At 57.9% G+C, this 10,457-nt stretch overlaps 1 protein-coding gene across 1 annotated transcript in view; it reads left to right on the top strand.

Annotated features, from left to right (window-relative positions):
• The first annotated feature begins 1,397 nt into the window (after positions 1-1,397).
• ZNF423 (zinc finger protein 423) overlaps positions 1,398-10,457 on the top strand; it is a 248,888-nt gene continuing 239,828 nt past the window's right edge. The window contains exon 1 of the mRNA XM_006908744.3: positions 1,398-1,452. The gene's annotated coding sequence lies outside the window, so the exon portion shown is untranslated. The remainder of the gene's footprint in view (positions 1,453-10,457) is intronic.

Raw genomic sequence — 10,457 nt, 5'->3', positions numbered from 1 at the left:
ACTTTCCAGTCCCGAGGTGCCAGGATTCAGGACAGGACCCTCCGTGCCTCAGCACACAGCAGGTCCTCGGTTTACGTCATCGATGCACAGGTGACCTCTGTGACTTTAAGTGAAATGACGTACAACGAAGCCAATTTTGCTCTACGCTAATGGATGTGAACAAGAGTTAAGTTCCTGCAGCATCTCATCTGTATTATAATGAAATGATGTCATTCGAAGACCCTCTGTACCCTGGTTTCGGGAGCAGCCTCTGAGGCAGACGGCCCATGGCGTCAGCCCAAACTCTGCCTGGACTCTTTGGCTGTAAGACCTCAGTCATGCCACCTCACCTCTCTGAGAGTCTGTTGACGAGGCTCAAACGCAGTAATGCCTGACGAGCACTCAGCACAGCGCCCGGCTCACGGTGTGTGCCCACGTAGACAGTGACGGTGCCCAGAGAGCTGGGGGCACGTGGCAGCTTCTGCCTGCACATGTGGAAAATACTGTATACGTACATTCTGGGCTTCCACAGAGTTCCATTTTACAAAGCCCACGACCTTGCTGTATTATTATTACACATTCATGACTGCCGACCTTGAGGCTCAAACGCAGTAATGCCTAACGAGCACTCAGCACAGCGCCCGGCTCACGGTGTGTGCCCACGTAGACAGTGACGGTGCCCAGAGAGCTGAGGGCATGTGGCAGCTTCTGCCTGCACATGTGGAAAATACTGTATTATGTACATTCTGGGCTTCCACAAAGTTCCATTTTACAAAGCCCACGACCTTGCTGTAGTATTATTACACATTCATGACTGCCGACCTCGGAGAGGTGACCTCAGCATGGTCTGAGGTCTGTCTGGGTTAGGTGTCAGTGCAGAGAATAGCACCCCACACTTTGCCGACCTCTGGGAGTGGCTTTGTTCCTCTCTTGGGCTGAGGGGCTGTTGGTAGGAGGACGATGTCTGTGGAGTCAGGGAGACGTCTGAATCTCTGCTCTGTTCTGGCGAGTGGCAAATGGCTTCATTGCAAGTGGAAACTCTGATGATGGATGGCAGTGGCCTGCAGCACTGCTGTGATCGATTCGTGATGTCTGCCAGGGGCACAGGGCTGGGAAAGCAGACCGATGCTACATCCGGTTTGAAACATGCTGTGATCGATTCGTGATGTCTGCCAGGGGTGCAGGGCTGGGAAAGCAGACCGATGCCGCACTTGCTCATGTTCTCGTTGCATTCTGATTATTCTACATCTCTGCGAAACCAACACAGGCCTCTGGAGGCTTTTCCCCTTCCCCCCGATCCATGGGTATTATAAGCACCCCACAAATGACTTTTTTTCCTTGTCTCTGCTCCACCCCGACGATCTGTTTGTGCATCTTCGAAACTCACGGGCCCATCTCTGTTCTCTCTTACAGTCGAAGAGGGGGAGGCCTCGGACTTCTCGCTGGCCTGGGATTCCTCCGTGACAGCATCAGGTAACTGCCCCAGGGGCTGGGGGTGGGGGAGTTGCAGAGGGCCCTGGGGGGCCGACTCAGCAACTTGAAAAGCCACCCAGCTGGTTATGGAAATCACATTCCTGTGTCACAGTCATGTCTCCAGCCCAGACTGCCCTGTGCAACATAATTTTTATATCGGTTCCATATGGCCAATAAAATCTATTACATACGGAGACTAATATGCCCTGACTCTCCAGGGGGCCCCGTCTCTTTCTTGTGGGCACATTCAGATGGGCCACGGTCCCCCCGCTGCACGCGGGCTGGAGCGCTCCTGCCATGGGTGTCGCTGCCAATTCATTCCAGTCCAATTGCATAAAAGCCACTTTAGCGGGGCGTTTAAACTCCAGCAGAAATCACGGTTCCCACGCTCCCCTTCCTGGAAGGGGCTGCTTTTCCTCTGGGGCTGGCAGACCCGTGCCCATGCCTTCAGGGGAAGGAGATGGGGGGCAGCTCAGGCCGTGGGGTGCGCGGCCGTTGGGGGGTGATGGGGTGCCTTGGCAGTCAGCGGACGTGGGTTTTCAGCTCAGTTCCGCCCTTGCCTAAACTCCTTCTCTGTGCCTCAGCTTCTCTGGCTATAAGAAGTGGATGAATTGTAAAGGTCTATAATCGAGCTCCCTGTGGAGTTTGGGATGGGAGCCGGCTTTGGGAGCTCCTGTGTGGTGCACACGGGTCTCCTGTTTGCTCCACGTGCAGCCAGCACCCGTCCTGGTAACGGGGCCCTGGCTCACTGTCCTGCAGGGGCCAGGCTCTCCCGCCTGTCCCCTGTCCCAGGATTCTGAGCATCTCGCTCTGGCTCCATGCGGGGAGCTGGGCCAGTGCAGTCTTGTAGAAGCTTAGGCCCGAGAAGACCTACGAGGAGTTCCGCCTCCTCCTCTTTCAGATGTGGAAACGGGGGCGAGGAGAGATTTGCTCTGGGTCCATAGTATGTGGCGTCAGGCCTCAGGCCCATGGACGTTCAACGCTGGATCTGTCACACATCGAATTTGTGATTTCATGGTTGTTTGTGACTTAAGATGATGCTAAAGTCACGTAAGTGAGAAAATTAAGTTGACAAGGTTTTAAGTCGTAGTATGCAGTACTTGGATTCAGATGGTTCACGGATGACGGAAATTTGGGAAACACTGGTATAGGTTGGATGGAAGGGGTGTAGAGAGCCGGCTCTTGAACCCAGGTCCCTGGACCTCTGGTCCAGCGCTCTTTCCAGCAGCAGCCAGATGCTGTTGTAGAGCTGGATCCTTGCCAGGTCCTGGCTGACCCAGGCTTGGGCACTGTTGTGTCTGGCCCTTGGTGACAGGGGCTCCTTCCACGGGAGTGACCTTGTCTGAAGCCAGAATTGGGGGGAATGCTCAAATTCTCGGGAGGAGAGTCCTGCATTAGGACACACCTTGGGGTCCGCCTGGGAAGGTCGGGGAAGGGGCTGCGTGGCCCTGTCCTGTCTCCTGGGTGGGGGACATCCCCTCCCCATGGTTGGAGGAAACACAGTGGGTCGAAAAGGCTCCGTGTCTCATCCGGGCGTCCTGACAGATGTGGGGTATGTGTGCTCGGGCTTGCTCTGAAGATCCCCACTGTGCCCCAAACACCCAAACCAGGAAAGCGCCCAGCCTGGTGGTGCCCCTATGCGGCCCTCCCCCCACCCGCTTACCCAGTGATAAGCAGCGAGGGCAGATGCGGTCTGCGCTGGGGTGGAGGGCTGGAGAGCCCTGTGCGGGGGGCATCAGGAGCCTGGGGTGTACCCCTATGCTGGGGAGGAGTCTCTGGTCTGCAGAAGGCGAGGGTGATGCCAGGGGCAGTGTGGGGGTGCCTGGCCCCCAATACTCTGACTCTGTAGTGCAACGTGGTCATCAGGTCTCTCTGGGACGCTCGTGGGGCTTGTTTACTTCCAGCCAGGAGCCAAGCACCCCCATATCCGTGTGCAGGAAGAGACGCGTGGCTCCTGGTGGGGCCAGTGGCCCTCGAGGGCTCCGTGGTGCCATCAGGTTTGGGTTGTCTGCTTGGGGATGGGGGACAGGAGGCGGGCTTTGAATCATCCACAGCCCGGCAATGGGTCGTTTGGTTTTCTTTGGCCCATTTTGCTGATTTTTATAGTGTATACCTGTGATAAATTGTCCTTCCCAATCTTGTTGGGCTTGGGCTGTTAGAGTCGGCTGTATTCCCCAAGTTCAGGGCTTGTGAGATGGTGGCAGGACCAAGTCAGTTTGGGAGGCGGCCCTGGACATGGGGGGGCGTCACGTTATCGAGCGCTTACTTGGCGTGTGCCAGGCACGGAGCGAACGCTCTGCTGATGGCACCGCTGAGCCAGCATGACACCCTGAAGAGGTGGGCACCACATCCAGCAGCACCTCCGGCGTCTCTCCATGGGCCAGTTCTGGGGCGGCCATCTGGTGGAGGACCGGGCCAAAGGCCTGGCCGAAGCTGTTTTAGTGTGATGCTTTTCATTAAGCCGAGAAAATGTCACTTGGCCGCACCAGAGAATGGGGGCTGGTGCCAAGGAAGATTATGGGGACGCAGAGCCCCCCGAGCCACCTCGGCGCCGCTGCCGAGAACTGCCGTCCTCGTTTGGCGGGTGAGGGAGGAGGCTTGAAGTGGTCAGCGGACGATCCACCATCCCCAGCCAGTGAGCTGTGGAGAAAGACTTGAACCCAAGTCCTCCTGGGGTGTGACCTCTGCCATGCCTGGCACAGGGACCTGAAGGCGTGGCATTGTGGGGCCTTCAGGGAGGCCCTGGCGGTACGGGACCCAAGGTGGCCATGGAGGTCTTTGCTCACCAGGCCAGATGAATGCAGGGTGAGGGGAGCAGGGCGGGCTGAGGGCGTTTTACCAGGAGGAGTGCAGGGCTGTGGGCACAGGGCAGCTCTCTCATGTGGGGGCCCCGCCAGCCCCAAGTGCGGGCTTTTCATTGCGCCCTCTCCTGCCTGCTTTGCTCTGGCTCTGGGAGCATGATGGAGAACCCCAATAAAGAAGCAGGACGCACAGTGTGCTCCATGGTCACCCCTGGCCTCCCCTGGCCTCTCTAGCCCGTGGGGACTCTGGCCGCTGCCCCCAGGAGCAGCCTGGTCTGTTCTGTCTGTGGCCTCAGCGTCGGGGCCCTGACAGTGATGGAGAGGCTGGCCTGGTCTGGCCGGGCGGGGAGCAGAACGGCCAGCTCACGGTGTCTCTGGCTGGCCCGGGGGTCTCGGGAGGAGTGAGCGCCGGCTCATCCTCTCAGCTGGGAAATCTGGGGTGCTGACGGCAGAGCCTGGGAGGGAGCACGGCAAGCCAAGCCGAGGTGTGGGGGTGCCTACTGGGTGTGGGTTTGAAATGGTTTCCCAGTGGGTCCTGACTTATCTGTAAAATGGGGGATGAGGGAACAATACCTTATAACGAGACGGTTTAAGCGGGAGAAATTCTTAACCTGCAGAATGGCTCTGAGCAGCCCGTGGAAGCACGTGGATTCTCTCCCCAACTACACAGAGCGTTTTGCGTGTGATTTCGGGGGAGTTCACAGATTGCCCCCTCTCCCCCCCACCATCTTCTCCTTCCCTTGCTGGGCCATGGGTTCAAGAAATGCAAAAGTCCTCAGTGAAGGCCGCACAGGGCCCCCAAGCTCAAAGGTCCACCTGAGGCAGGCCAGGGGCACAGGTGGGTGGGTCGGCTGGGGCGGGGCTGCTGTAAACTGGCACACAGGCCCTGTCACCAGGGGCACCTGTTTGTCAGTGCCGGCAGCGGTGCCAAGGCACCTGGGCCTAGAATGATCACATCTTCTGAGTTTTTTAAAATAGAAGCCAGAAAGCTAGATTTCATACGAAATCATCAGATTAAAAACAAATGAAGCTCATAGTTTTTTAAAGCAGCTTTATTGAGATAACTTCGCAGATCATACACTTCGTCCATTTAAACTGTATGATTCGGTGGATTTTAATGTATTCAGGGACATGAGCCACCATCACCACAGTCAGCGTAGGTCATTTCCATGACATCGGCAGTAAACCCCAGACTCTTTAGGCATCACCACTGTCCTGCCATCGCCCCCAGCCCCAGGCAGCTGCTAATCTGCTGTTCGCCTCAGGAGATTCGCCTGTTCCAGAGAGTTCCTGCAAATGGAATTCTAGACTCTGTGGTCTTTATCGACGAGCTGCTTTCACCTGGCCTGATGTTTCCGAGGCGCGTCCACGTCGTAGCCCGTATCCGGGCTCCGTCCCTTGTTACGGCTGCGTAGTCCTCCGCGGTGCGGAATGCTGCGTGTGATCGTTCATCTGTTCGTGGGCACCTGGGTCGTTTCCTCCTTTTGGCCTCTGTGAGCAGCGCAGCTGCGAACTTCTGTGTGCAGGTTTCCACTTGAACACTGGTTTTCACTTTGGGGCAGCATGTACCTGGGAGAGGTGGGACACGTGGCGACTCTACGTTTAACTTTCCGGGGACCTGCCCGACTGCTTTCTGCACCATTTCACATTCCCACCAGCAAGCTGGAGGATACCCATTTCTCTATAGCCTCACCAGCACTGGGCATTTTCCTTTGCTTTCCTTAAAAAACTTTTATTTTTGCTGTTTATGCTAGCCTTCCTATATGAAGTAGTGTCTCATTTCGAAGAGCTCATATTTTTGGCAAACACCGTTTAGACCAAAGAAATTCCTTCTATCAGCTTGTTTGCTAAGTGCAGCTTTACTAACAGGCCACGGCCTAGGCCCGACGTTGCAGGCCTCTGTGTCCCCTCCCCTGTCCCCGAGCCCAGCCCAGGAGGCCCAGCCTCCCTTCAGTACGCCCCTTCTCTTCCCTCAAGCCCTTTGGGATGAGGTCTCTGAGTGGCAGGTGCCAGGATGACTGTGAGCCCTGCAATGTGGGGTTTTAGGCCAGTGGTCCCCAACCTTTCTGGCGCCAGGGACTGGTGCGCCTATGAGCATCTAATGCCCGATAATCTGAGGTGGCGTTGAGACGGTGGTGCCAGGGCTGGGAGCGGCTGCAGACACAGATGGAGCTTCGCTCGCTGGACCGCCGCTCACCTCCTGCTGTGCTGCCTGGTTCCTGACAGGCCATAGGCCTGTACTGGGCCTTGGCCCAGGGGATGGGGAGCTCTGTTTTAGGGAACCAGCTCAGCCACACTGAGTTTGAGCTGGGAGCTGTCTAATCACAGTCTCTTCGCTGGACTCTCCTACTTTTCGGGACCGATGGGGCTTCCTTCCAACATGGCTGCTTTGGACCAAGCCTGGGAATGCGTGGGAAGAGGGTTTGGAGGGTGGCCTTTAGCGAAACAAGTCATTAGTTAGCAAACGCTCATTGTTGATGCCCAGGCAGGTTAGCCAGCTTCATTTCTGGCATGGTGACAGACAACGCTTGTGGTTCGAGAGAAACACCTGATATAATCGGTTGTTTGCGATGGCCCAGCACCCTGAGACCTCATTGGTGTGATCGGGCCTTTCTGCCACGTGACAGGTCTCCCTGTCCTGTTAGTGGAGCCATCCCTCCAACTCAGGAGCTGCGTCTAGGAGCCAGGGCTTTTTATCGGTGCTTTTCACATTCAGAAACTGAGGCACAGAGACGCTTGTGACTTGCTTCAAGGTCTCACAGCCAGGAAGTTCAGAGCCCAGGCGTGAACCCAGGCAGGTTATGCATGAATGTGGCACCTCAACTGTAAATGGCAGTTTGTCCAGGCTCTTCACTTTAGAGGGGACCCAGAGGCTGGGTGGGGGGTCAGCTCTGTGTCCTGGTCCCTCCTGGGTCAGGTGGAAGAGTCCACCTAGGTTTAGGCCCCCTGGTCTGCTGCCTGGAGGGAGGAGAGATGCTTTGATTCCTGGCAGACATTTCCATCTTCGAAGGCTGGGCCTTCACCCTCCACCCCCCGCCGTGTGCCCCTGCTGTGACTGTCATGGGTGCTGGGCGTGGGTGCAGTTTGCAGGGGGAGGCTGGCGTTAGGACTGCAGGCTCTGTCTGGGACCTGCTCAGGTGGGAGATTTGAGTGGTACCTGGCTATGGGGTGTCCCGGGGGTGTGGAGAGGGGCTCAGAGCCCTTCATTTTCCTTTCCGTCAGGTTCTGGGTAAGGAGCGTGGTAGGGGGAGTGGTAAGCGGCTCTGCTCCAGACAGAGCTGCAGCCCCCCACCCGCTGCAGCCTCCGGGTTTGGTGAGTGCAGTGGCCGGAATGTGTGGCTTGCACATCCGAGGCTTCTGGGCGCTGCCCCTCACCTCACCTATGCTTCCTTAGAGCACAGATTTGTTGTTTCAACTGCTTCACAGAAGCTTCACCTGCGGCCACGGGCTTCTACTTGCCGGCCGTTTACAGCTCCATCGGCGCGTGCACAAACCTGCCTCGATGACGTCTGGGCGAATGGCCGGTGGGAGCCGTGAAGCCCCCCTGAGGCCCGAGCCTCGTGTCTCCCCCACACCCACAGCTCTTTCTGTCTCAGTGGCTGCTGGGGTCCCTGGGCAGATTGGCATTCATTTCCTTACCCGCCCTCCCCTGCTGGACACTTGGACCGCGTTTAGCTCTGGCTCTTATAAACAATGTGGTGACCGACATCTGGGTACAGGTGATTGACAGACACCTGGGTACAGGTGATTGACAGACATCTGGGTACAGGTGATTGACAGACATCTGGGTACAGGTGGTCTTCTCCTCCTTCGGGGTTTTTCTTAGGGGCTCCCAGTAGCTTTTGACCTTGGCTTTCCATCCTCAAATCAAGGCTGGAGAGACTGTGCCCGTCCCTTTTCTCCCCACTCGCCCCTCAGCGTCCCTCACTTCACTTCCTTCCTGCGTGACCTCCTACCTGGCTCGTGGGTGAGGATGTCCCGGCCTCTGTCCCCGCAATACCGTGGCCAGCGTCAGAAGCTGCCCTTGGCTCCGGCTGGCTTGGCTGTGCCGTCTACCTCTTGTGCTTAAGCCCCCAATCTAGTCGTTTTTCTCGACGAGGACCAGGGGACATTTTAAAGGAGCAGAAAAGTCCTAAATAGATGTAGAATTTCCCAGCATTTTAAAGACTTATGAAATGCGTTTTTATGTGGGGCCAGCTGGGGAGTTTCTCATTAGCTCGGCTGGGGCATCTGTGGGGAATTGAGCTAAGTGGAGCCAGGCAGGCTGGGTAGGACGACGCGGTGGCCCCGGGCTCACCGGGGGAGCGTGGCAGGCATGCGCTGGCTGGTCTGCACGGCGGACCCCCGGCCAGGCCGGCCCCGGGCTGCGCCTTTGTTAGCGCTGCCTCTCCTGGCACAGGAGGCCTTGGAAACCTTCAGGTGGTGGCTGGGGCTGAGCGGTGGCCACTCTGTTACCATGGTGAGCAATCCACGAGGTAGGGCATCTGTGCCCTGTGTACACGCGGGGTATGCACTTGTGTGTGTGTGTGTGTGTGTGTGTGTGCACGCCCAGGGGCGCAGCCCTTCCTCGTGCCCCTGAGGGCCTCGGAGCCTCTGTGCCCCTCTGTGCGGCATCCCAGGGGGCTGGCTGGGACCAGCTCTCCGAGGAGGACGTGGCGTTTCCTGCCCACCCCGCCCCTCTGGCTCTGGACCAGCCGGGGGCTCCTGCTGGGCTGCGCCCTGGATCACCTCCTCCGTGTCGCATCTGCTGTGCCCGCGTGTGCCCAGGGCGCGTGCGAGGGAGCGTGTGGTGTGTCTCCCTGACTCCGTTTCCCTCCCCGCCGACCTGCCCGATGGTTTCTCGTCCGCCTAGTGGGGCTCGTCGTGCTGATTTTCGCCCCTCCGGGGGGGCCGGGGGCTTCCTCAGAGGCAGGGACTCTGTTCGCCTCGTCCCCACAGCCGGCGCACGGCGGCCGCTCCGCCATCGCAGTCTCCCCGTTTGCAGGGGGGCTGCCTGCTCCCAGCCCTGCCGACCGGGAGCCGTTCACCCCGCAGCCCGGTGTCCCCATCCTCTGCTGGTGCTGTTGGTCTTTTCAGGGGTGTCGGTAATGAGAGAGGGCTGCTCCTACTTTCTCCAAGTGTGGGTGCTCCCCGAGGGTAGAGGGGTGTCTCCGTGGTGTCTGCCCCCCCACCCCAAGGCCTGAGGACCCCCTGGGGGCGCTGACTTGAAGCCAGGGACACAGGCAGGCACGTATGTGGCTGTGAGCTGATGTGACTGTGCTCCTTGTGACTTTGGGGAGAGCTCCCCGTGCTGCCTAGGCAGGGTTCACACCAAGTTTGCCCAAACTCGAGTGTTCAGGCCACTGACGACCTCGTTAAGGTGAGAGCTCCGACCCCTGGGGCTGGGTGGAGCCTGAGACTTTGCATTTCTCGCTGCTCCAGGGTGGTGCTGATGCTGCTGGCCCACACAGCACCCCGAGGAATGAGGACTGAAGGGTTTCATGAGCTAAGCCCTCTTGCCTGCTCCTCTTGGCCTTGATCTGGCTGTACCCTCTGCCTGTGGAGCTCATCCTTTGGAGCGGAGCCTAAACGACACCTCCTCCAGGAAGTGTACCATGATAACCCCGTTGTAATTATTGTGCCTTTCTTTGTCCCCTGAGCCTTGCGGGTCTTCCTGTTCCTGGCCCTCGCTGCCCTCTGCTTGCTCATGACATCCCTTGCGTATGGGCTCAGTCCCTTGCTGCTGCGCTCGCTCCTTCAGGCAGTGACCGTTTAGGATTCTTTGTGCTCCCAGAGCCTCGCTCTCGCTTGGCAACTGGCGGGTGCCTGGCACGTTAGCCGCGGCAGAGAACTTCCCCTCTGCCCCTTTGCCTTTATTCGCCCTTCGCAGTCCAGGGCCAGATCTTTGTTCACTCAGTGAAGATCAAGAATTGGGCTTGAGGTCCAGATAACTTTGTGTAAGTTACGTAACCTCTCTGTGCTTCTGTGTCCTCGTCTGAGTTGGGGGTAATCGTCCTGCTTTCTAAGGCCATTGCGAGGGTTACCTGGGGGCGTCCACGTGGGTTAGCCTTAGCACCCTAGGGTGGCACCTGGTGCTCCGCACTTTTATTCTTGCCATTGATAACTGTGGAGGGGAGCTTAGATCAGAGCTTCGCTATGAGGCTGGATCAGCGCGGTGACAGAGAAGGCTCAGATGGCCGACCCTTCCTTTCCTCCCTCCTCCCT

The sequence above is a fragment of the Pteropus alecto genome, unplaced genomic scaffold (genome assembly GCF_000325575.1).
Source record: "Pteropus alecto unplaced genomic scaffold, ASM32557v1 scaffold123, whole genome shotgun sequence".
Lineage (NCBI taxonomy): Eukaryota > Metazoa > Chordata > Mammalia > Chiroptera > Pteropodidae > Pteropus > Pteropus alecto.
The sequence above is the reverse complement of the archived record's forward strand: the minus strand, read 5'-3'. Positions and strand labels throughout refer to the sequence as shown.